Here is a 27,583-nt window from a genome sequence, read left to right as displayed (position 1 = left end):
TTTATTTTTTGTTTAAGTAACATTGGTTTATAACATTATATAGGTTTCACATGTACAACATTATATTTCTATTTCTGTATATCCTACAGTGTGCTCGCCACCAGAAGTTTACTTTTCCATCCATCACCATACAGTTGGTCTCCTTTCCTCATTTCACCCCACTGCCTACTCCTTCCCCTCTGGTAATCAATGCTCTGTTCTCTGCATCTGTGTGTTTGTTTTTGTTTGTTTTTTTCATATATTTTGTTTTTTTTCTTGAATTTTTGTTTGTCTTATTTTTTATATTCCACATGTGAGTGAAATCATACGATATTTGTCTTTCTTTGACCTATTTCACTTACCATAACATGTACTTTTTTTTCATACAAGTTGAAGAAAATATACCTGCAGTGCAAACTTCTTGACTTACTCATTCAGTTATAAGAAGTGAAAAGATGATGGCCTCTTTCCATTTTTACTCCTAATCAGGGAAGTCCCTGACCAGGTGCACAGAAACCTGAGGAGGATTTATTCTCCCGGGCAGAAAGAGAGCCTCTAACAAATGAACAGTGAACTAACCTCTCTATTAAAATATGCAGCACTGAATATTTGGCTCCAACTGAACAGAACAGGGAAAGCAGGATTCCTGGGGGTGGAGGTGAGAGGTATAACACACAAAATTTACTAAGTGTAGAAGGAAGAGACAGGTCACCATCTGTGATGGTATAAGTCATACACTACACCACTGTAAGGTATAGAACAGTTTCATTTATGTAGAGTATGAGGTCAGTGTGCCCCTGAGGATTGTACAGTAACAGGACAGAGTTTCAGAGATTTCTTATGACCTACATAAGAAACTAGTTATGTTACCCTGACCAAATAATTTAATTCCAATTAGCCTCATTGTCCTTGGTTTAGAGACCACTATTTTCCTACCCAATAATTATTCTCCCCTACTTCCTTAGAAATAGACCCCTATATTGATAGGGATAGATTTGTGTCCAGATTTTTAAAAAATTCAAAGTACATTTCTTAGCCTTCCTTGCAGACAGAAGTGGCCAGTGGGAATACTCTAAATGAAAGATACTCAGCTGGGAGATAAACCCTTTCTTCTTTCTCCCTCCTCCTACCCAGAGTAATATTGTGATAGCTGGAACTCCTGCAACCATAAGGTTACCATGAGGTCACCTTGAGGACAGAAACCACCCACTGAAAATGACAAGCCGAAAGAAAGTTTGGTCCCTGAAGTTAATGGAACCAATTTTTCCTTTTGTAAAGGGGGACTTGTAGCATTGTTGTATATATAAGATGCATGAATATAGATAAAGCACTTAGAACAGTGTCAGGTAGTGACTGTATAGTACTTGATAGCTATTTCTGCTATGATCTATGGCAGTGCTTCTTAATTTGGGGCAGTTTTGTCTCCTAGGGACATTTGGCAACTTCTGGAGACATTTTTGGCTGTCACAACTTGTAGGCGTTGCTACTGGCATCTTGTTGGTAGAGACCTGTTCAACATCCTACAATCACAGGATAGCCCTACAACAAAGAACTGTTTAGCTCAAAATATCAATAATGCCAAGGGTGAGAAACTCCGCTCTGTGGTATGTGAAAAGCTCATATAACTTTATAAGAACTCCAATGATATCCTAATATATACATGAAAAAATGACGTGGAAAATTAAAAAGAAATTTGGAAAATAAACAAATATTTGGGAAAGCATTCAGATTTGCCAGTAATTTAAAAATGATTAATTCATACAATGAAGAATTGTTTTTTATATACGTATTTTTATTGAAGTATAGTCAGTTTACAATGTTGTGTCAGTTTCTGGTGTACAGCATAATGCTTCAGTCATACATGAACATACATATATTTGTTTTCATATTCTTTCTCACCATAAGTTACTACAAGATATTGGATATAGTTCTCTGTGCTATACAGTTTGAACTTGTTTATCTATTTTATATATACTAGGTAGTATCTGCAAATCTAGAACTACCATTTTATCCCTTCCCATCCCCTTCCTTCCCTACCCCATAAATTTGTTTTCTATGTCTGTGAGTCTGTTTCTGTTTTGTAAATAAGTTCATTTGTCCTTTTTTTTTAGATTCCACATGTAAGTGGTATCATATGGTATTTTTCTTTTTCTTTCTGGCTTCACTTAGAATGACAATCTAAATTTCAAGAGGTAATTTTAATATCCAAAGTCGATGATTGGCCAGGGAAATGTGTATATTCATAATTTGTTTGTTGCTATGCAAATGGATAGTTGCCTTGGGAAATAATGTGGTATTAAGAGCCAGAAAATGTGCAGATATTCTGACCCTTTGCTATCAGTTCTGGAGATTTATTCTAAATTAATTATTCACAATTGATTTATATAGGCCAGTATGTTTAATGCATACTGTAATACTTCTTACATTAGCAAAAGAACTGAGACCAATTTTAATAAACACAAAAGGGAAACACTTAAGCAAATTATATATTATAATGGATTGGACTATTTTATCACTCCTGAATTTATGATAAAATAAAAAGCAGAACTATGTGGAAAATGTAATGTTGAAAGAAATGTTAAGTGAAAATGAGTAAAACATTTTTCTTCCTTTATACTCTAAAATTACAACTATATAAAATGAGTACATGTAAATAAGTTTGAAACAAAATAAGCATTCAATGACAGGTTGAATGAATTAAAAACAAAAACAATTAAGATGTTATAAAGGTGGTATGTATGCCCTTTTCCCATTTAATTTAATATTTTTAAAATGTTATGATGTTGTCTGGACAAAGAAAAGAAAAAAGCAAAAACTCACCAGGTGTGCCTACATTTTGTGAGTTAAAGTTGAATTGGCGGGATAAAGGCACACATGTGTGGCCTCCATATATCCACAACTCATATTGCCAGTGACCTTCATCAGATGGTATTTCCAAGTCCACACATATCTCACTTTCTGCTTTGTCGGTATTCCCAACAAACTGCATTCAGCTCAGAGCAGGAACATTTTCATGGTGCTTTTTTTTCCCATTTCAATTGGAATCTTAGGGATCCTTAAAGAAAAGATGTGAACAAGTCATCTGATTCATGAGACACCTTTTTAAGGATTAAAAATAAAAGAATAGAAATAAAGTGTTTGTGATTGTATGAAATTGGTCATTGGGAAAATTCCACCTTCTTATGGAGTTCTGAGTAATGGTCCTTAGAAAAAAATACATAGGTTAATTATTTTTTAAATTGCTTACTTAAAAAAAATTTAACTATAGTTGATTTATAGTATTGTGTTAGTTTCAGGTAGATGGAAAAGTGATTTAGTTTTGCTTACTTTTTATATATGAAAGAAGTCAAAGGTTTTGCTTTTGATGGTAGTTTTTCCTTTAATCTGCTGTTTAAAGTAGGCACTGTGGTTTATTTACATATTTACAAATTTCCTAAGACTTTTACCATTGAAAGAGACAGCTTATAGACAGGAAATGCACAAGTCACTCTGGAATTGGTTCTGAGAATCTGTATGAGGAGAAATTGCTATGGATATTGTGTCTTGCTCTAAGACTTACTGCCAGTCAAGGCTGCATAATTCATCTTGTCATCATCTTCCAATCATTTCTTCCTGTAGATTATTTTTAGGTATAATGGACCATTGGTTGCCAGAAAGAAAGTAAAGAACCCGCCTCTTTGTTCTTTTCTTTTTTTTTTTTTTTACCGAAAATCTAGTTCTGGTTCCACCAGTGTTTTTCAGTAATTTAAAACCATTTAATCCTTTTGGCCCTTGGATATCCTAATTATAAGATAGGAATAAAATGTCTCTGCCTGTGCTTCCCATCCCACTGAGGTTTACTTATTTCTAAGAATGGGCTTATGTCAATTGGAGAGCTAGCTGTAGGGAAAAAACTGAATCTATCTCACTCCATCCATACACCAAATAAAGTACAGATGTATCAGCATTTAAACGTATGAAATAAAATGATAAATTACCAGAAGATACACTATTTTTATAATTTTGGAGTGGCTGATGGGTTTTTAATATTCATCTTTATTAATTTAAACCTTAATATGCATTGGAGGTGTTCTGGGTAGGAGGGAGATTTCTTATAATTACCTCACAGTTGATAATGAGATAGCTCACTTATCCCAGACCTTATCCTTGGGGTGATGGCATGAAAGTCAGGTCAAATGTCCTACAAGAGTAGCTGGAGGCTACTATGGATTTTCTCCATTTATGTACTGGAGAGAGTCAGTCATCCTCCTCCTCTCCTGAAAGAAGAGAAAGAAAATAACCTTTTACTTCTTATTGATGTATAGAAAGGATCCTGGATTCTCTACTCTTCTCAGAAGGTAATTATGTCTTTCCAAGGGCCAGAGAAACCATGGGTGTCTCCAGCTTTTATAACCTAGAGATGTGTCTGAAGTCTGGGCTTCCCTTTTAAAACATAAATATTTAGAGAGATGGAGACCCGATATTCCTGACTCCTTGAGGGCTACCATCGGGTCCTGGTCCAGGCTGTAACCATCTGAATTAGAGCAGTTAACTAGACAATTGCTTACAGAATCTAATTCTCATGTTATGTGCAGAGTAAAATCCTTCTAGGGAAAGTGAAAATAAACATTCCCTATCTTACATACATTTCCATATCTCAGGAGGCTTAGGACTTTTTACAAGGGCACTGAGAAACCCAGGGAAAGTTTATTTCCTCATAGTGGAGAATATTTTTCAAAAAACAGAACACAAAGGCCAGAAATCCCCCTAAAATAACTGACAGATTTGACTAGGTAATAACGAAAAGAAAGTTAAGAGACTATTGATGAGCTGGAACCCCCCCCGCCCCTTATAGCATGTATATACTAGGCACAGGGTTAATTTCACTTAACTCTTTGAAAGCAAACAAAAAAAGACCTTTAAAATTTTTGCAAAGGGCACAAATTTTCTTCACAAAGAATAAAAGTATAGCAAAGGTGTTTAGACTCATACGTAATCAAATAGGTGCAAATAAAGACCATATGTGATATCACTGTCCACTGACAAATTGACAAAATAAAGAAAGACAATGCCTAGAGCTAGTTAAGTAGCCATAAATAGCCCTCTTCATACTGTGCTGGAGGGAGTGGTTGTTTCTACAGGACACCTTGGCATTATGTATTTTGGAAGGCAGAATTAAAAAACCCAAAGATGTCCGCGTTGCAGTGCCTGGAGCCCGTGAATGTATGTTATAGGGCAAAAGGGAATTAGAGTTGCGGGTGTAATTAAGGTTCTAATCAGCTGACCTTGAAGGGATTATTGCCCAGGTGGGCCCAGTGTCATCACAAGTTTCCTTAAAAGTAGAAGATGGAGTCAGAAGAAGAGGTCCGAGTAGAACAGTGTTGGAGGGGCTTTACTTCTTGTTGCTGGTTTTGAAGATGGAGGAAGGAGGTGAAAAAAACAGTAGCTGGAAAGGGTAAGGAAATATTTTTCTCAAAAGCCTCCAAAAAGGGCTGGAATGTTGCTAACAGAGTGATGTCATTCCAGTGAGACCTGTGTCAGACTTCTAGTCTGCAGAACTGTAAGGTAATACATGTATGTTGTTTTAAATCATTAAATTTGTAGTAATTTGTAAAAGCAGTGATAGAAAACTAATATGGTTAGGCTTTAAAAAAGTGTGCAGTCTTTGAGATAGTAGTCTATGAACCATTATTAAAATCTCTTAGCATTCACACTCAACTCTCTTGTCTTTCTCCCCTTATTATTCATCTGGGAAAACCATCCCTCCCCTCTGGCAACCACCTGTTTATTCTCTGTATCAATGAGTGTGTTTCTGTTTTGCTGTGTTCATTTGTTTTGTTCTTTTAGATTTCACATATAAGTGAAATCATATGGTATTTGTTTTTGGCTTATTTTACTTAGCATAATACCTTTTAGGTCCATCCATGTTACCAAAAATGGCAAGATTTCATTCTTTTTTATGACTGAGTAGTATTCCATTGTATATATATGCCACATTCTCTTTATTCAGTCATTTATTGATGGACACTTAAGTTGCTTACATATCTTGCTTATTGTAAATAATGTTGCTATGAACATTGGGGTGCATATATCTTTTCAATTAATGTTTCTGTTTTCTTTGGGAAAATACTCAGAAGTAGAATTAATGGATTAACACTTCTATTTTTAATTTTTTGAGGAACTTGCGTACTGTTTTTCATAGTAGCTGCACCAATTTGCATTACCATCAGCAGTACATAAGAGTTCCCTTTTCTTCACATTCTCGCCGTACTTGCTATTTGTTATCATTTTGTTGATAGCCATATCCCTAATTCTTTGCCCACCTAGAAAGCAAAACCTAGTGAAGAAGTTAATCTGTATTCACTGTGCCAGTTGTTTTCCTCCCAGGGAAACGTGTTCTAACCAGACTTTTGCCTCCACCACTCCACAGAAGTTGCTTTTGCCAGAGTCTCCAATAACTGCTAATTTCTCCAAATCTAATGGTCATCTCTCCAACCTCATCCTATTTATCTATCAGAAGCATCTAACATAAGTGTTCACTCCTTGCTTCCACAAGACATCATGCTCATGGTTTTCCTCCTACCTCAGTGACCACCCCAGACTCCTCTTCTGGATCCTCTCTGTTACACTAATCTCCAAATCTCCATATATTTGAATCTCCCCTAAATTCATGGGAGTCTATTTGTATGTCAGATCACCATATTCAAAACAGAATTCTTCTACCTTGCTCCTCTCCTGGCCTTCCCCATTTGCTCAGGGGAAGGTTTGACTCTCATTTACCATGTCCACTGCCTGAACAAATCCTGAAAGCTAATTTAAAAAGATACACAGAACTTGCCCACCTTTTTGTGTGTGTGTGTAAAAAGCAACAACATATTTTCCTATTATCCTGGTCCAATCCACCGAAACTCTCTTTAAAAAGATTCTTAACTGTTCTCCTTACGCCTGTCCCTGCTTGTTCTCAACAAGGCAAGCCAGAGCAGTCCTTTAAAATGCAGGTTAAGGCAGTACTTTTCTCAACTATCTGTGACGAAGACGTATTTTAAAAATTTTCATTCCATCATGGATTGATGCCTTTGTAAAATACAGTACAAAATAAATTACTAGAAATTACTAGAAAAAATGGAAAACGTCATTTTTATTATCTGATTCAACAAGTATAAAATTACATTTCAATGATGAGATGAATCATAAGAACATTTCTATAATGAATTCTATATGCATATTCTTAATTTCTGTACTTGTGTTGTCATGAACCTATAACAAACTGCTTACAAATGGTATAGACCCATGGACCCCGCTTTGAGTAGCACCTGCTTAGATCATTTTAGTTCCCTGCTCAAACCTACTAGCGGCTGTCTCACTACCCATAGCAATAGCCAAAGGCCTTGTAGTGGCCTGAAAGGGCTCCATGGTCTGGCCTCCTGTCACCTTTCTACCTTTTCTCTGCCGCCTTGCCTCTAGGCCATCCATAATAGCCTGTTCTTTCATGAACAGGCCAAGCATCTTCTAACCCCAGGGCTTTGTACTTGAAGTTTCCTCTGCCTGGAATGAGTTCTCCTCAGTCAGTCATATGGATCTCCCTCGTCTCCTTCAGGTCACTGGTTAAATGTCTCTTTTTAATGCTGTCCTCCCTCACCACTCTATTTAAAAACAGCCATTTTTACCCTATCCCCAAAATATTTTACTTTATTTATTGTCTGTCTTCCCCTACTAGAATGTCAGCTCCACAAAGGTGGAGATTTTTCTGTTTTGTTTACTGCTGTTTCCCTAGTGCCTAGAGTAGAGCCTAGTGCATAAAAAAAAAAATTACTGAATGAATGAATAAATTGAACAAATTCAATTTAAGAGTATAATATAAAGATATTATTAGATAAATGCTAAAAGTTAAATGTATAAGAATGTTTATAGTAGCTTAAAATATTTATTGAGCATTTATAGCAATTAAAATTGTAAACTTCTATATCCATTAATAGGATATTGATTAAATGAACTGTGGTAAATATCTGTAATCATATCTGTTCAGTGGCTCTGTCTCATAGGACCTGCCTTTGTCCATTCACATGACTACTTGGGAGTTCCTATATTGTAATAGCTGATTGGCACAGGGGTGGATATTAAATGAGCCCCTTCCCTGAGATTTTGAACATTGTACTCTAAAATTATAGTCAATACAGAGCAGTGTTTCCTGCTATGTAGAGAAAGCCATACTGCAGTGAAAGAACATGAAATAGACCCAGAAAGAAAGCTGATCAGGACAACAGAAATCTTAATGTTGTTTGAGCCCCTGGTTCTAATTTTTTGTCCTGAGATTCCACTGCATCCTTGCCCTTTACTGAATTATTTAGCCTCCCCTTGGATTCCACAATCTGATTCACCTCTTCTTTTGTTAAAGTCCACTCGTATTTGGGTTCTGTTACTTGAAAACAAATGTGCATACAACGTAGTACAGTGTAGTGGTAGAAAGGATGATACCTAGTGATACTCGTGGATTCCTGGATAGAAAAGCAAGTTGTGTATAAATATGACCCTATTATGTAAAAGAGAATATATTTCAGATACATGTATGCATTTAGAAATGAATAAAAGGATATATATGACAAACTATAGTTATCTTTGGGTGGTGAGGTTTCTGAGAACCCCTGTTTGTTTGTTTGTTATCTTTTCTGTATTTTTTGGAATTTTCTTTAGCATATATTAAAAAGATAATAAGTATTTGTAAATACAAAAAAATATAAGTAACTTCTCTTACCCAATTTATTATCCTGATATTTTCACTCAAAGTGCATTATATACAGGAGAGAAAATAAGGAAATCATACAAATTTTTTTGAGATTTGACCCATTTTGCTTGCTTTGGTAGATTTAATATTCACCATACTTCCACCATCAAACACCCCCACCAATTTACTAATGAAAAATTCAGTACAAATACAATTAGAACATACATCCTCTGAAATGTTCTACTTTTTTTCTCACTTATTTCTTCTCTTTTTAGAGCAAAAGGGACATTTTTATAATTAAAGAGGTTAATTTTTTTTCATGTTTCAGGTTGGGTATTAAGTGCAGGGGAAAGAAAAAGAATGTGAGAAGCTACGCTAGTTTTGTAGAGAATCCAAAGAAGTTAAATGCCACATCGATTATAACACAGAAATACTTGAAAATATAGCCACCCATGCCAGGAAGTGAATGCAAAAAACTTGTAAATATCAGGCCTTTAGTAGAGGGAAACAGCAGTTCTGACAGGGATGGTGGGGGAAGCTTTACAGAAGAGGCTGGATTTAAGCAGAACAGAGAGGAAAGGAAGGCCATTCCAGGTTGGTGTGTGTGAGCGTGTAGGAGGCATTTGAGTTAGCACGGATGAACATGTGAGAATAATACAGAACATTTTGGGAGGGCAGCGAGAACACTACTCCAAATGGAGCCAAAAGAGGATAGTTTGTGGCCAGAATATAGGCCTTTTATAATAGTATAAGTATTTTTTATTTTAGCTGGTAGGCCATGTTTACAAACAATAGCTTTTAGTTCATGTACCAACCCAATTAATAGTGGCTATCTGGAGTGCTTTGAGAAGGGATATGAAGCAGTTCCTGGGAAAAAAAGTCCCTCATCAACTAATGGTGCCTGTCCTGGACATCCCGTGTGCTGTGCTGTGTTGAACTCTACTGAAGACAAGGGAAGCTGAGGCTTTGCTTTGTTTTATTATCACATTGCCTCAGCCTTTAATTTGCTCCATGCTCACGATTCTCATTCAGGTTTGTCTACATAGATGAGAAGGTGAAACTATAGCTTATTGTATCACTCGTATTTCTAATATATACCCATGTTGTTCCCTGAAGCTGCAGTTTATTTTCACTGTTGTATGATGTGTTGCTAAAACCAGTAGGCCCACTCTTCTGGCTAAGAATTCTTGTGAAAAGTCAGTAACGAGGCTTCTGATTATAATTTGACTTACTTTGCAGTTTGGCTACAAGTAAAGGATGTGCTAATCATGCTAGATGAGTATGTCCAGGATGTGAGAGTGTTGCTTCTCATTATAAACTTACACATTGACACTGATGTCTTCCTCTGGCTTATGTATATTTTAGTGAGCACGAATAAATCTCTCATAGCTAGTCAGGAGCAGGTGTCCAACACCTGAAAGTGAAAGGCCAGATCCAAGCAGCCTTCCCTTAGATGACATAGAATCTGCCATTTTCAGAGGGTTGTCTCTTCCCTAGTGATTTCAATTAAATACTCTAGCTTTATTGGTCACCTTTTAAATATTTTTGTTATGCAGTATTTGGTGTATACAAAAAGAATATAGTACTGTAATAATGAAATACACATTACCTTACCTCCCCCAAACAAAATAACACTATTACCAAAGTATTACTTGCATTATGTGTCTTCTTTCTCCTGCCTCCTCCAAAGAGGCAACTGTTATCCTGTAAGTTGTTATCATTCCCTTGCCTGTTTTAATTGATAATTTTAGCACATACACATTTATAACCATGTAGTTTTGCTTATTTTGAGCTGTATTAAAATAGTGTAATACTGTTTGTAGGCTTTTGGAACTTATTTTTCCCGTATACAGGCATGCCTCAGAGATATTGCAAGTTTGGTTCCAGACCGCTTCAATAAAGCAATTATTGCAATAAAGTGAGTCATATGAATTTTTGTTTTCCCAGTGCATGTAAAAGTTATATTTACACTAAATTTAGTCTGTTAAGTGTGCAATAGCATTGTCTAAAAAATAATATATATACCTTAATTAAAAATACTTTATTGCTAAAAAATGCTAACCACCAACCAAGCTTTCAACGTGTCCTGATATTTTTGCTGGTGGAGTCTTGCTTCGATGTTGATGGCTGCTGACTGATCAGAGTGATGGTTGCTGAACGGTGGGGTGGCTGTGGCAGTTTCAAGACAGCAATGAAGTTTGCTGAATCAATTGACTCTCTGTTTCACAAACAATTTCTCTGCAGCATGCAATGATGTTTGATAACATTTTACCCACAGTACAACTTCTTTTAAAATTGGAATCAGTCCTCTCAAAAACCTGCCATTGCTTTATCAACCAAGTTTATATAGTATACTAAATCCTTTGTTGTCATTTCAACAGTCTTCACAGCATTTTTACTAGGAGTAGATTCCATCTTAAGAAACCACTTTCTTTGCTCATTTTCTAAGAAGCAGCTCTTCATCTGTTCAAGTTGTATCATGAGATTGCAGCAGTTCAGTCACATCTTCAGGCTCCACTTCTAATTCTAATTCTTTTGCTGTTTCCACTGTATCTGCAGTTACTTCCTTCACTGAAGTTTTAAATCCCTCAGTCATCCATGAGGGTTGGAATCAACATCTTTCAAGTTCCTGTTAATGTTAATATTTTGACCTCTTCCCGTGAATCATGAATATTTTGATGGCATCTAGGATTGAGTCCTTGCCAGAATATTTTCAGTTTTCTTTGCCAAGATCCATCAGAGGGATTACTGTCTCTTGCAGCTATAGCCTTACAAAATGTATTTCTTAAATAATAAGACTTGAAAGTTGAAATTAACTGCTTGATGCATGGGCTGCAGAATGGATGTTGTATTAGCAGGCATGAAAACAGCGTTAGTCTAATGCTTGGGCATCTCTGCTAGAGCCCTTGGGTGACCACATTCATTGTCAATGAGCAATCATACTTTGAAAGAAATTTTCTTCTCCAGAGCAATAGATCTCAACAGTGGGCTTAAAATATTCAGTAAACCATGCTGTAAACAGATGTGTTGTCATCCAGGCTTTGCTGTTCTATGTAGAGCACAGGCAGAGGAGATTTAGCATAACTCTTAAGGACTCTGTGGTTTTCAGAATGGTAAATGAACACCAGCTTCAATTTAAAATCACCAGCTACATTAGCCCTTAAACCAGAGAGTCAGCCTGTCCTTTGGTGATATGAAACCAGGCGTTAACTTTTCCCCTCTGGCTATGACGATGGCATCTTCTTCTAATAGAAGGCTGTTTTGTCTCTAATGAAAATATGTTTAGTGTAACCACCTTCATCTGTTATGGAGACAGCTTCCTTCCTTATGAACCAGCCTCTGCGAGCTTCAGAATTTTCTACTGCAGCTTCCTCACTTCTCTCAGCCTTCATAGAGTTGAAGAGAGTTAGGCTTTGGCTTAAGGAAGTATTGCGGCTGGTTTGTTCTCTCCAGACCACTACAACTTTCTCCATATTGGCAATAAGGCTGTTTTGTTTTCTTGTTATTCGTGTGTTCACTGGAGTGGCACTTTTAATCTCCCTCAAGAACTTTTCCCTGGTATTCACAAGTTGGCTAACTGTTTCACACAAGAAGCTTAGCTTTCAGCCTCTCTTGGCTTTTGGCATGCCTTCCTCATTAAGCTTAGTTATTTCCAGCTTTTAATGTAAATTGAGAGGTATACAACTCTTCCTTTCTCTTGAACACTCAGAGGCCATTGTAGGGTTTTTAATTGGCCTAATTTCAGGACTGTTGTGTCTCAGGGAATACAGAGGCCTGAGGAGGGGGAGAGAGACAGGCAGAACACACACAACATTTATCAGTTGTTTGCTGTCTTACATGGGCATGGTTCATGGCCCCCCACAACAATGACAATAGTAACTAACATAAAAAATCACTGATCACGGATGACCATAACAAATATAATAATAATGAAAAAGTTTGAAATATTGTGGGAATTATCAAAATGTGACACAGAGACAGGAAATGAATAAGTCTTTTAAGTCTCTAGGATCTCCTATCACCTGGTCCTGCCTATCAGACTCGGAGACCACAGGCAGTGAGAAGTGCCAAACTTCTCAAGATAAGTGTGATCCTAAGGAAGTAAATATCCTCACAGAAGTGGATAGTGTTTTGGGATAACGTCTAGGTTCGAGGCTTCCTACTTGTTACTTTAAATACCTTATCTCATAGCAGGGTTAGTATTTTCTCTATTTGGATGCTCAGAGAGCTTAAACAACTCTCTGAAAATTCCTTTGCTAGTAAGGATTTGAACCCAAAATTTATCTCACATTCACATGCTTTCCACTCTAATACCCACAGGGATTTGGTTAACAAAGGCAGCTAAGGTGATGTAAGGGAATCTAATCCAGTGGACAAAGATTGCGTCAGGAGAACCTTGTGCTAGGAGATACCCTGGACTCTGAGAAGTGTTCAGAGGTCCATCAGTGGGGTAGGTGAGTGAGTAGGGAAAGTATTTAGAGATGTAGGCAGAGACCTACTTGAGCAACTTAAATTCCTTTCTCCCAAAATTGAGTTTACAGCAGAAATTAATAATGAAGTTTACTAAGGTTTAAAGGGAAGTTAAATAACTTGAATTTGCATAATGTACCACTGATGATGTATAGTTGAGTAAACAGATATGTAACCAAAGTCTCCCCAGGTTTTACTAGATTGTATTAGAAAAGACATTCATTATGTAATGTTCAAATTCCTCTGGTTAATTGTCCTCATGTCCTGAAGCAAGGCCTGAGTCCCTGAAACAAGGCCTGGTGGGCTCCCTACCAGACTATGGGAACCCTCAGCTAATGAGTCCAGAAATAAATCTGCTCACCCAGACTGCTATCTTTCTGACTTGCGTCTGCCAGGTGTCGTCTCAGATTTTCCATGGTCTCTCGGGTATCACAGGCTCTGTGAGTCTCCTGCCAGACACCACCATTGAGTCCTGGAGATTGATTTCAAAGTGGGCATAGGGATTTGTGAGGGCCCCCCAGTGAACACGGGAGGAGCACCAAGTCCCACTTCAACCGAAGCAGTCTACTTTTATCTGGTTCATAAGGGGTTTGTTTCTGTGTTGGATTTCATCAAAGAAGAATTTGAACTTCTAAAAGTTGAAGGCAATTCCTCTAGAGTCTCCCTGGTGCCAGGATTCTTCTGTGTTCCAAGGAAAAGTGGGCGAGAGTTCATTTTCCTGCTCTACTTAGAATTTTGTCACCTGGGGAACAAAGCCCTGCTGTTCAGACTCTGAGTCTTACAGGATTTCTTACTAATTTCTGCCATTTTGGCTTTCATCTCCTTTGTCCAGAGGTGTCATGCCCGGACCCTAGGTTAGACTGGAAATAAACATCCTACTTGTCCCTGTCAGAGTTCTCAGTTGCAACTAATTGAAATGTGGTGTGAGCAGAAAAGGAATTTATTAATGAATTTCCCAGGAGGCCAGAAACCACAGGCTGGGAAGCTCCTGGGTCAGGATCAATGCCTAAAGAATTGCTACAAACTATTCTGTTGCCTCTGCTGGGCACAGACTCACTGCTGGTTCTGGGTCTTGGCTGGTGTGTGACCTTAGCCACCCCTTCTTTTGGAAATTGGATATACTTGCTGCCTTTCTTGCCAGAGTGGGCTCCAGGTGGCACTTGTTTTTCTGCAATGATTCAAAACCTTGCTCAGGTGGACGTGTATATTGGGGCCCAGTGTCCTACCTGCCAAGAAGATGGGGAGTTTTCCAAATGTAGGAAGCATGTTTGATTGTGCTGAGAAACCCAGAAGAGTGATAGCATGTTCATTTAACCATCACTACCCTTAGATTCCCTTCCTGTCCCCACTCCCTACCTCCCCCACTCACCACAACCACAGTCCCCTTTATTGTCAACCATTCAAAACCAAAAACTTCATTAGAATTCAACTCTCTGAGTCCTCACCACCAACTCACCAAACATGCACAGACATGACTGAACCCCAGCAATGCAAACAGCCAGCATCAAGCTGAAACCTCCTTAAGTGTACACACTGGAACAACCACCCATCCCCAAACTAGTCTATAAAAACACAGGATACTAGAAAAGGATTGTCCTTAACTACTAGGGAGCACAAACATGTTTCATTATAGTGAATGTAGAGCTTAGTTTATGCTACTGCCATTCAAAAGGTCATAATGGGTCTCTTTATTTGTTTTCCTTTTTTAAAAAATAAATCTTTATTCAGTATTCAGTTTAGCTATTTATTGATTGGATCTAAGCGCTATTAGTAAAAGCAATAAACAAAATCCAAAGCCCTTTCTACAAAGTGCTTATATTCTAGAGGGAGGAGCAGACCATGAACAAGGAATCAAATATAAAAGTAACAATCTCAAATAGTTATTTGTAGGATAAGAAAAATAAAGCCAGGTTAAGGGACAGGAATTGCTCATTTATATTGGATGCTCTGGGAGGTGATATTTGAGCAGAGATGTGAATAATAGGATAGAGCGAGTATGAAGAGATTTGGGAACAGAAGGCCCTGAAATGAAAAAAAACAAACAAAACAAAACACCCCCAGGTATTAGAGTTAGGGGAAGAAGTTCAGTGTGCTTGTGATGGAGAGAAGGCCAAAGGTGAAATGAGAGGGAGAAACAGGGGTCAGAATATGGAGGGTCTTGTAGGCCACCATGAGAGATTAGGCTTTTACTCTAAGGAAGATAGGAAGCCATCAGATGGTTTTAGGATGAGCAGTGTGACCTGATCATACTTACATTTTTTAAAGTTTCACTGGCTCCAGTATAAATGATAGATTATGTAGGGCTAAATTGGAAGTGAGGATACTTCTCAGGAGGCTCTGCTGTAGTCAGGGAGAGAAACATGTTGGCTCGGACTCAGGTGGCAGCAGTAGATGTGAGATCAAATTAGTTTTGAAATGTATTTTGCCCTCATGCCTATAAAGACTTGCTGATGCTTTGCATGTGGAAATGAGAGAAAGGATCCAGTATGAATTTCTAGGAATCCACTTTATGGTTGATTGTATTTTATAAAAATGAATATAAGAATATTTCCTGTTCCATAATGCTTTTCCAGAACCTTGCCACTCCCCATTGAGAGGTGGCATCTATGTCCTGCCCCCTTGAAACTGGGTTGGCTTTTTTTTCTAGCTTTCACTAATAGAATATGGTAGAACTAACATGTGTGACATCTGAGGCTAGGTTGTGAAAAGTGATGTCACTTTGCCTGTCCCCTCTGGGATGCTCACCCTGGTAACCCAGCTATCATGCTGTGAGGAATCCCAGGCCACATAGAGAGGTCCACTTGGAGAGAAATCAAAGACTCTGTCCCTCAACCTCAGCTGAGCTCCCAGCCAACAGCCAACATCGACCCACTGGCCAAGTGAATGAACCATCTTAAGAAGTGTGTTCCCAGATGAATGCCTGGATCCTCCTTCCTAGGCTTGCTCAAGTCATTGATTTTGACCACACTTGTCTTGAACTGTTAGCAAGAACAAAACAGCAGGCTTTAAGGGACCCTGTGCTCAGCCTCCATTTTGTATAACTCGTTGAAGACTTCTCCCTGCTTTTGTTTTTTCCTCATCAGATAGTACATCATCTTTGACAACTAATGAAATCTGACTTTGTGTGCTTCCACATCTGTTCTTATTCCTCTGCTGCCCTCTTGGGGCCACAAACCACATTGCCTCATTTAGATCCTTTATGTGCCAGGCGATAACAACTAGCACTTACTGCCTGTGAGAACTATTCTAAACACCTCACGTGTACTTACTCCTGCATTCTTGACAATCCTATGTGGTAGGTACTACTTTTAGCCTCCTTTTAAGGATGAGAAAACATAGACGAAACAAGTAATCAAGATATAAGAATCAAGGTCCTACAATGGCCAAAGCTGGAATTTGAATTACAAGTCTAGTACTGCACTGTCCCCTCTCTCCTTTGGTATGGCAGTTAGATACATTAGCCATCCATGTAAGATTTGTGTACTTCTATAACTTGTAAAAATAAATTTGCTTCACATCGTGGGTTTTTACTTCTTGAGTGGGTGATGGCACTAGCTGCCTAACTGGTCTCCCCACTGCAGTCTTTCCTCACCCAGTCTGGTCTCCACACAGTGCTCAGAGGGGTCTCTTAAAATGATGAATGAATGCATGAGCTAAAGAATACCTTATCTTTTCATCTCTTCTCCATACAGGAAAAATGGAAGAACTAGTCTTGCAAAAGGGATAGATTAGTCAGCTAAACAAACAAGGTTCTGATAGCCCAAGGCTGTGAAACCACAATCTAAAATGGAGTCTATTGATGTGTGGTTATAACACTTATATGCAGTGTCTATCTCTGAGTAAATCTAACCTTTATCTTATTTGTCATCGCACTATCCTGCAAGGATGAAAACACATCTCTATTTTATAAGAGAAGAAATTCTGTACAAATAGTGCTCTGGCTTAGACAGCGTTGCACAATAAATACAGCTCAGGATGGTTGCTGTTATTTAGAGCAGAGCTGTGACTCCAGAAACCTAAAGGGTTTTCAAAACCTGAATAAAGCGTGTGCAGTGGAACCCTTTAAATGCCATCTGGAACAGAAGGTGAATGTGTCAAACAGATAAAGCTGCTCAAATTGCATAGGGGGCAGTAAATGTAGTGGGCATGTGCTTGGCTGACTGCAAAAACTTTGGAATCATAGCAGAGAAACCTCGCGGGCTCAGCTTCAGAAACATTCCTGGAAAGCATGTGTGGTGAAGAGCCATTACCAGCAATGGAGAAGGAGAGTCCAGAAGTTGCCAACCCCAAACCCATAGTCAATATTACTTATTTCTAGCATTCCCCAGTTTCTTTCTTAATCACCGAGTATTTCTATGCACATGAAAAAAAGATAAAAATAAGTGTTGAAATTCACACAAAGTTATCCTTATGACCTCACTTGGAGGAGCGACAGAACTGCAGTGTCTCCCAGCCCCGGCCTCCAGCTTTGCCTCTTTCCTTTGCCACTCCATGTTGCTCAGTAAGACTCTACTGAGGTTTAAACTCCCTTGCCTGGGGGGATGGGAGTGGAGAGATGGGGTGCAAACTAGGAGGCACCTTATCAAGTGTGCGTTCTGGGGCGTCTTTTCTGGAGTCAGAGTCGGGTACCTGCTGACTTGGCAGCTGTTATGTAAAAACGAGCCAAAAGACTCAAAAGAGGCAGCAAGACACTCAGTCAGGGTTTTCAGATCAAAATATCATTTCCCAAGCTCCTGTCTTTTCAGTCCCTTTTTGCTGTGCAAAATCACTGTTATAACTTCAGTATGAATCTAGATCACTGCAGAGGAGAGGATTTGAGATGAAGATTCCATTACAATTAAGTAGATTTTTGTCTGCTTGTTTTTGTAGTACTAAGAAGTCTCCAGGGTGATGCCAGTGCAAGTAGGCCTGTTGCAAGCAATGCTGGCCTACAGGTTTGCCAAAGAAATTGGAATTTATTAAATAACATTAACATTATTTCCTGTATTATTCTTTTAATAGTGATCATTTGGATTCCTCCCAAGTGTTTTATTTTGTTTTTTGAGGGGTTAATTAAGTTTATTTATTTTTTAATGGAGATACCAGGGATTGAACCCAGGACCTCATGCATGCTAGGCATGTGTTCTACCACTGAGCTATATACTCCCCCTTGTTTTTGTTTTATTTTGTTTTGTTTTAAACATCAATAGGCTTTAGACTTGTGGGAAAAACAAATTACTGTGATCACATTTGGCCCTGAAGATTGAACTATTTCCAGACCCATCTGTTCTGACAGACATAAGTGATTATTCTTGCTCCATTCTGCAGTACACCCAAATGCGTTCACCTACCTTGCCATTTCCTCCTCTTCATTTTCACTATGAGCTTTAAAAACCTGTGATTATAAATCTCATGTCTCTTAGACTGATGCCATGGCTCATTCCCATCTCTGCCTTCCAGCATTGCAAGAAAAAAGTGGTATCTTTGTGACAATATAATTACTCCCAACTCTGATATCCCTACTCCATGGTGACATCTGTAAGGAAACAACTTGGAAGGGGAACAATACACATGTTCTGGGATTATAGGCATAAAAGACATGTACTAAAAGTCTCAGAAAATTTGAGATGTTGAAGCAGCTGAAAACAAGGTCACTACTGTATGAATGCAGTGCTTTGAGGAATTTTCGAAAGTCTTACGAAGCAGTTGTTTTCAATATTCCAATACGTTTTTGAATCTGCAGCTTGTCAGTGGGAAATATGCTCTGAGAGCCAGTCATGAGAGTGGAATGGGCCATGAGTGGTGGGTTATCTCTAAAGACACTTCTGCTCCATTCATAATGTCCTATTCTTCTCAGCTACAATACTTCACTGTATTTTTCTAGACCATTGGGTTCCAGGATCTCTTGTCTCATTTAGGATCAGTTCTTCAGGAGGTTACTGAAGCTTATGAAGTTGACACTATAGGACTTAAAACTTGGTAGCTTTATGGAGAGAAGCCCAAATTTTATTATCAATATTAATAGGTAGATCCTTTCATTAAATGCCAGCCAGCCAATGAACTATAATAATACATCATAGTCTAAATCTGATAGTTCCACTCTGTGCTCAATTAAGTTTTCTTTCATCTGGTCAGTTGTGACACAATTTCCCATTCAGTGCATACTTGCTTTTCTTATCAGTCATATAAAGGCTGGAAAATTAGTCCAGAAAGTTCCAGGAGATTCTGAGTTTAGAGTGAGATTTCCAAGCTTGAAGTTTATGAATCCGTTGTTGATCCTGACCCACTCAGTTGAAAGGTGAGGTAGAGAAATGTTATAAGCATTCAAGTCAAAAGGCTTACTACAGGGAAATGAGTCTAGCTCTAGAGAAAGTACAAATAATGGAGACTTCAAGCCCAGAGAAATTACAATCCTGTTTAGATCTTGGAGTCCTTAGACATATATTAACTTGAAAAATACATATTTTGTGAGTTCCACATTCCAGGGATCAGAATTGAGTGAGATTAATTTTAAGGATAGACAACAGTGACTTTATAACATTGATTGAAAAGATAATACTTGTGTCATCTCACGTATGACTTTTATTTGAAGGGTAAGTTGGTGAGAAGTTTGAATGGATGGCCCTAGAGTGGGATAGTAGAGCATCTCCCTATTAAAGGCAGCCTTTGGCCGTTCCTTTTGGGAAACTAAGCAAGTGACTCCTATTTTCTCCAGGATCCTATAACAGAGACAGGAAGGCAGAACAGGAAAGGGCACATTACTCATCAAAGATACACTCATGGTTAAAATCTAGTCTTGGCCTGACCAATAGGAACTCAAGCATAAACTAGTACAGCAGAGTTACCATGATTGAAGCCGACTGACTTTTTGTATTCCAAATGAGTCAGCCATTGGCTTTTGGGGACCTGTGGGAGCAGGTGGTGGTTGTGTTGGTGGTAGCGTGACCTCCCAAGCATATCTAGGTAAGCTGACTTCTGTCAGCCAAAGGCCATTCTCATGTACTTTTAACCTCTGTTTGTCAAATGAAAACTTACAACTCTTAGGACTATATCCCTGAGGACTCCATCCTGTCCTCAGTACTTCCTCCTTTGGTCTCCTGTTAGTTATCTTTGAGGAGCAGTGTGCTTCCAGATTCTAGTGCAGTGCTAGGCACATAGTAAGGGCTCTGTAGATGCTAGCTTCTTTTTTTAATCTTGGGTCTCTAAGCCTCTCTCTCATTTCAGAGAGTCACAGACAAAGTATTCTCCTTCCAAGTCATGCCAGAGGTGGAAAAATATAGAAGAAACTGTAATCAAAGAACTTGGCACATAGTACATGGTTAGTAAGTGTTGGGTACCTTCCTTCCCTTTAATTAGCTTTGTCTCAGGATCATTCATGTGCTTTGAACTTTCCTATGGTGTGGAAGAATTTATTTCAGTTAGTCAATTATGATGGACATTGTTGTTAACAATAATCACCAAAAATATTAAGATCCAAATAGATACGGAGTCACAATCATTTTGGGGGAATATATTTGCAGGGAAGTTTTATCTTAAAAAAAATCTTTATTTTATCTCTGATTCTTTTAAATCACATATAGTAGACATTATCACCCATTTTGGTACTTAAATATCTGTATTTTTCTTTACTTTTTTTTGGAATGGTTCTAAGAGTAAGGACTTTCTGTTGTATCCCTTGATACATCATGCCTTCTGTCTCAGTCGTTTGCTTACTGTCAGAAGCAAAGAAAGTGCTCAGTTCATACTTGTTATCTTGATCAAGTACCCTAGTGGGCAAATTAAGACATCCATGAACCAGCTGAAAATGATCCCTTAAAAAAGAGATCACATGAGGAATTTCTTGTAGAATTTTGTGCCAGGAATTTAGCCAAAACTAAATATTTTTAAATGCTCATATCTTTTTGCCTACTAATTGTACTTCTATGAATGTATCCTTAAAAACTTGGAACCAAGACCTATGTCCATAAAAAAATCAGTTAAACAAATTGTTATATTCAAGAGTCATTAAACAGAATGACGTATATGTACTAATGAAAAAAGTCTGAAACACAAGTAGAAAAACAAATTGCATATGTATATATATTTTATATACACACACATATAAAGTTTTACATTTAGTTGTGAGATAGAGATTAAACAATTAAACTTTTTTTCCTAGATGTATCAATAGTCATAAAACTATTAAATAGGCTGAAATTTCCCCACTAAATTGAAAATGCCAATTTTGTTATATATCAGGTTACCTTAGATAATTGAATCTTTTTCTGGCTGGTGCTGATTGGTCTCTTCCTTTACTGGCATCACATTTAATCTGATCACAGTACTTTTGTAGGCATTTTTTAATAGCCATATAGCAAGTATCACACTCTGCCTTCTCAATTTTCTTTTCAAAAAAAATTTGTAGGCAGTCTCCTACATTTATTTTTATATTAATGTACAACTTTTATCTGTAATTTATAACTTTTCCCTGTAGTTTTAAAAAACAGGAGTATTTTATGTGATTGAAATTTCATTAAATATTAATTAATTTTGGCAGGATTGATAATTTTATAAAAATTTCTTTCTGTTCACTGCCCCTTAGTATAATCTTAAAGGTTTTCTATACTCCTCCCCCTGTTTTGAAGGAATAGGTTTTTTTCTCCTCTTGTTTCCTGACTGGTTAATGCTGCTTATATGAAGGAAAGGTAGTAATTTTTATTTATTTCTATTAAGCCACTTAACTCTTATTATTCTGATTTTTTTTAGTGTTGATTCTCCTTCAGCTTTGTTGGAAAATTTTTGTGGTTTCTCTTAACTTTGAATTAGATACAGGAAGGATATAGTAAATGAAAGACCCTCTTACAATCAAGTTCATATTAGTTTCACTCTTATTCTTTGTCTTCACCATTCCTGAAGCACCTTTGCAACCTCTGAGGGAAGAAAGGAAAGCAGTATACAAGCACTTGTGTGACCGGGATCTGCTATTCTCACTCTGTCTGGGACATCATGCTCACCAAACTCCTGAACTAGAAATTCCCCTAGTCAGCAGAAGAAAACCCAGCAGCTGATGTATGAGGATGCAAGCCTTGCAAGTCATCTGTGTACCTTATCAGGTGGACAGGAGTTGGGGAAGGTAGGTTTATTTCAATTTTATAGGATTGATTTGAGTAGTCAGATTAGGTACCTGGAAATCAGCCTGACCCACGCACATATTCACTGCTTCCCAGTTATAGTCAGGATTATAGTGTCCTGATCCTAATGGTCATAAATTCTACAAAATATCTCCACAAGACAGTAGTCTCTAAATATGTTTTGCAAAAAGATATGTAAATTTAATCAGTGTGGCTGGTGCAAAATTTTTGGGAACTAATTTGAAAAGAAAGACCTTGATTTTATTTTATTTCTTGCATGTTTTATATAAGCTGGAAGGGCAAAGAGAAACTCATTAGTGGTTTTTAGCCCAAGCAAGGAACTAGCATGCATTTTCTGTGACCCTTCATGACATTTCTCTTCCCCACCCCTGTGCTAAACTCTTGGTCCTTTGTGCCATCAGCATGTTATATTTGCCATTTATCACTCTGTCGATCCATTCATGTAAATTTCAGTGAACTCAGGAGTCAGCTCTACTACTACAATCACCGCCAACAACAAATTGTGTAGAAGTGGAGTTATTTTACTAGTATTTAAAACTGTATTAAAATGCCTCCATGAACTTCTTTTTTAAGGAAAAGAGAAACAGATGATAAAATTTTTGAAGCATTTATCACCCACACAATCCACCTCTAAGCACAGTTCTTGTAATTCAGTCACACTGTTTCTTCATTCATACTGCCGAGAATTCTGTAGGATATATCTCTGCTATATATACATGTTTCAGTTATTTGTATATTTCTCTATAAAAACAATTCTGGCTTTGATTCATGATGGCCATATAGCAATACCTATTCTGTTATTAAGTATTTTTAGCTAGTAGACACAATTTGATACTAGTTTCATGATTTTCAGAGTTTATGTATTGAAGTTTTATATTTTCATATACTATAGTCTTTCATTTTCCTCCTTATGTCTTTTATCATTTCCAAGCTTAGTAAATCATTTTGTCTCTGGACATTTGATAAATATTCATTTTATGTCTTTTTTTTCCAACTAATTTCTGTTATTTGATTTTTCATGTTTACTTTGTTAATTTATCTACAATTTATTTTGGCTGTGTGAAATGAAATGAGGTTCTGAATAGATTTTTTTTTCCAACTTACTAACTGATCGCTCAGACAGTACTTACTGATTAAACTTTCACTTCCTCATTGATTAATAGTGTCTCCTTTATTGAACACCATGGTGTTGAATATAGTAGATTCTAGTTCTGGGCTGTATATTCTGTTTGTTTTTAGTCTAGTAATAAATTATTTAGATTTCAGAGACTATGGAACATATTATAATAGATTATGTCTAATAGAATTAGTTCAGTCTTAAGTTTTTTGTACTAATTTTCTTTATTTTCTCATTTCTGTTACTTTCCTGATTTATTTTAGAACAGTTTAGTCTGTGTGTGTGTGTATTATTGAAATTTTGACAGAAATTATTTTAAATATGAAAATTTATTTCAGAAGGCTAGGTATTACAATAGTGTAAAAAGAAAACCTTCAATCTTTCACGCTCAATCAGTAGCCATGGTTAGTACTTTCTCAGAGTACACTGAAGGGTTTAGAAATGGAAAATGCAAGCAGGTTGATTAATGTAGTCAATAACTGGTTAGCACAGCCACATTGACACTTTGGTCAAGTTCCAGATCAAGATCCTATTTGGTCATCATTATAATCACCATCAAAATGTCATAAACACAAAATGACCACATCATTTTCAATCATAATCACAAGATCAACAGGCTATAATTAAAATTACTGGTTAGGTGCTAGATATTGGGGTACCAAAAGGCAAATGGTTTCTTCAGTATGGTTTAAGGCTTAACATGCTCTTTTATACCTCAAGGCTTTATTCCTTCTGTGTGAAGTGTCACTCTTTCTGCTTCTCCTCTTGGTATCTTTCCAATCCATGAAGATTCAGGTCATGTATAACTTTCTCTGTTGGTCTTCAAAGACCCTGGCAGTTAGACCTTTCTTCTCTTAAACCCCAAGTACTTTGTTTATACTTCTCTGATCAGCCTGTCTCTTTGAGATGTAGCCATTTGCATATGCTTCTGTTGTTAACTAAATTCAAATCCTGGAGTGTGGAAACCTGGATTTTTCACTGTTATAAGCTAAATGCTAAGTATTGAGGATAGACTTCAATGCATATTTACTGAGTGAATATATAAATGAATAAAATAAAACATTTTTATTTCCCAAACATTTCTATAGGAAAATTATTGAAACAAAAATTTCTCAGAATTTTTTTTATACATTTCAAATATTCCGAAGCCATTTAATGGAACTTGGTGAAACTCAAAAATATTAAAAAGTTGTTGTGTACATGTGTGTATGTGTTTTGTAGGCAGTAGTTTCCTCCTAAGATTTCAGTATTACATGTGTGGGTTAGTTGGCTCATCACTTTTGTTTTCCAAATAATGTTCAGCTTTAGAAAACATTACTCTGAAGCACACAGCAGCCAATCAGTAACTTTGTTAGCTGGACTGAAATGTCATCACCAAGCTGGACTTTCCCAGGTGGAAAGCCTGTGTGCTAAATAGAAACTGCAGAGTCTACCTGTTAAAAAGTTACATGTCAGCAGAATTGACTTTATGTGTGGATGAGGTTGATAATTTTCTACCTGGTATTTACTTCCTCAAAAAAAATTTTTCCTGTCCACCGGCAAAGGGACCTAGTGTTCTCACCATTGTATTGTTCTTTTAGGAGTTAAATTAAATTAAATTAAAAACAAGTTAAATCACTATGATATAGAACACTGAATTAGGCATGTGTTGGATTATGTACATTTTTAAAATCACTCAAACGGCCATCCTACCCCCAAATGTATTCCAAATCCTTTGTAAAAGAAAACTCTATTTCATATTCCATAGCCACAGCCTTGAACATAATTCTGATTACAGCTCTCCTGGAGATGAGCTAGTTAAATAAACACTGGTGCCTCACATCTTGGACTTGATCCTTAGGTTCCATTTTCCTGGTTATAACCTTGGCTCTTTTTTCTCAGTCTTTCTGGTTCTTCACTTTCTGGAAGCTTTAAGTTGTCTTTGGCCATTGTAGATAAATATCATTTCCAATATCTTTAAGCGTTGGGAACTTAGTGCCCTGTTGTGCCCAGTAATAGATGGAGCTTCTTCTGGCTTACTCTGGCACAAGTCGGAGTTAAATGCAAAGGCTTTCTGATGTCATCAGTCAGGAGAACAATGACTGCAGGTGGCTGGTTCAGGGGAGACCAGCTCTTTGGTTAAATATTGTGTATTTCTGGCATCACAATCAAGTTAGGATCAGGCACATGACAGTAGGAACGCCATATTATTCTAGGGTTCTACCACTTAGCATGACATTTTGTTTCTGACAGTAAAACTGAGGGGATGTGTAATAAAAGGGTTTAGTGAACTCCATTGTGCTTCAGTGATCATCCCACAACCAAGCAAGGTTCCCACCTTCCTCTGAGAGCCCTCCCTAAAATACTAAAATGTATTTTATCAGAAACTTTTTTTTTGAGTAAAGATAGATTTATTTAGAGAGATACATACTATATAGAATGCAGACTGTTTCAGAAGGCAAGAGAAGGGCCACAAGGTGTGGGGGTTGGGTGCTCAGGTTAAAGAAAAGTAGATACACACTCCATAGACAGAGTACAGGCTGTCTCTGAAGACGAGGGAGCCAGAGAGGCAGCCACGAGGCATGAGGGAAGCACAGTGTTGCTAGTTTTTATGGGCTTGGTAGCTTCATATGCTAACAAGTGGGAAGACCATTCCAACTACCCTGGGAAAGGGGCTGGGATTCCCAGGAATTGGACCATCACCCACTATTTGACCTTTTGTGGTTAGCCTTGGAACTGTCATGGTGCCTGTGGGCATGTTATTTATCATGCTAATATATTACAGTGAGCGCATAATGAAGCACAAGGTCTACTGGAAGTCATGTCTCCTTCCATCTTGATCCTCAATGCCTACTGGGAGTTGAATCCTCCACCATTTTGGTATTAATTGCTGTGTCATTTCTTGAATGGCTGTGCCCTGACCCCTTCCCTCCTGTCTCATTCCCACCTCAGAAATTTTATTCCCATAATCTTATGGGGATGCAGAAGGGTGATAGTCCATTTTCCAAAACTACTGCTGGGCTGAGTAGTGGTGTTGACCCTGCCTATCAGGGAGTAAAAGTCTCTGAATACTTAATCAAAGGGCCCCAGGGGCAGGACAGCCCAAAGACTATTCTTTATAAGAAGTATATATAGAGCAGCAGGTCAGGAATGGTGCACCAAGAAATGGCTAAGAAAATGACTAAGTTATTGCAATATTTCATTTATTAATATTTGACTTGTTTATAATTTACAAAATACTTTGATTTACATATTATTATTCCAACCTTACTCTACTAAAATATCTTCTCAACAGAATAGATTGTTAAAACACAATCAACTGATAATATATCACTTCTCTGCTCAAAACCCTGTAATGGCTTCCCAGGTTAAAAATACAAGTCCTTACAGTGAGGTTGACAGTTCTCTCTTGTGGTATTCATTCTCCCCCTACATCTTCCCCTGTCTGCCTGTAAGGGAGTCTAAAATTCTCAACGTTAGTGTTGCCTGTTGAGTTCAGGGCCATTAGAACCAATTAGTCCAGGTGGGTTGGAATATACGCTCTGGCCCTCATGATCTAGTTCCCTCTACATCTCAAATCTCAGCTCACTTTCCCAGCTCATTCAATCTAGGCACATGAGCCACCTTGCTCTTCTTCCAACTGTACTCCTGGGATAAACCCTACTTGATCCTGAGCTATTACCCTCTTTTTTTTTTTTTTTTTTTTTTGACTGTCTCCTGTTTTTTTGTTGTTGTATTTTTTTTTTATTGAAATATAGTCAGTTTACAATGTTGTATCAATTTCTGGTGTACAGCACAGTGCTTCAGTCATATATGAATATACATATATTCACTTAATATTCTTTTTCACTGTAAGCTACTATAAGATATCAAATATAATTCCCTGTGCTATACAGTATAAACTTATTTATGTATTATATATATACCAGTCAGTATCTGCAAATCTCAAGCTCCCAATTTGTCCCTTCCCACCCTCTTCCCCCATGGTAACCGTAAGTTTGTTTTCTATGTCTGTGAGTCTGTTTCTGTTTTGTGAATAAGCTTGTCTTTTTTTTTTTCAAATTCCACATATTAGTGATATCATATGGTATTTTTTCTTTCTCTTTCTGGCTTACTTCACTTAGAATGACATTCTTTGGGGTGATCCATGTTGCTGCAAATGGCATCATTTTATTATTTTTTATGGCTGAGAAGCATTCCATTGCATAAATATACCACAACTTCTTT

General features: G+C 37.4%; 1 long non-coding RNA gene across 1 annotated transcript in view; it reads left to right on the top strand.

The window, feature by feature from the left end:
• The window catches only part of LOC141579405 (uncharacterized), a 149,303-nt gene that overhangs the window by 38,395 nt on the left and 83,325 nt on the right, over positions 1-27,583 (top strand). The window contains exon 2 of the long non-coding RNA XR_012510660.1: positions 22,025-22,241. This is a non-coding gene — a long non-coding RNA (uncharacterized LOC141579405). The remainder of the gene's footprint in view (positions 1-22,024; positions 22,242-27,583) is intronic.

Source organism: Camelus bactrianus, chromosome 12 (assembly GCF_048773025.1).
Source record: "Camelus bactrianus isolate YW-2024 breed Bactrian camel chromosome 12, ASM4877302v1, whole genome shotgun sequence".
NCBI classification, from domain to species: Eukaryota; Metazoa; Chordata; class Mammalia; order Artiodactyla; family Camelidae; genus Camelus; species Camelus bactrianus.
This window is presented reverse-complemented; position numbering and strand designations above follow the sequence as displayed.